Source organism: Propithecus coquereli, unplaced genomic scaffold, assembly GCF_000956105.1.
Source record: "Propithecus coquereli isolate 6110/MARCELLA unplaced genomic scaffold, Pcoq_1.0 Scaffold114, whole genome shotgun sequence".
Taxonomy (NCBI): domain Eukaryota; kingdom Metazoa; phylum Chordata; class Mammalia; order Primates; family Indriidae; genus Propithecus; species Propithecus coquereli.
In genome coordinates this window covers 6629593-6629933 of record NW_012135414.1, presented here as the reverse complement: position 1 = coordinate 6629933, position 341 = coordinate 6629593, and positions in this window count along the sequence as shown.

Sequence of the window (341 nt, the reverse complement as noted above, 5' to 3'; positions counted from 1 at the left end):
TTACTGTGAGATCTCCAAAGATAATTATTTATGCTATTAGTATTAATAATTTAGTTTTATATTTTCAATGATTTCTGTTTTCTAAATTTATTTTATTTGATAATTTTTTTAAAAACAGCATCAGCTGATAGACTGGATAGTAAATCTGATGCATACGTTTGGATAATATATTGGAAATAAGTTTTAGTTTCAAAGGGACCAGCTTTCAGGGGAAGGATTCTTTCCTAAAGTCTGAGACCATTCAATATGTCTTTTTACGTATTTCTCAAAAAGAAAACAAAACACATCAAAACATGTCCCTTTGAGAGAAAAGTAAGAATAAAATGGATGGTCTGAGCAAA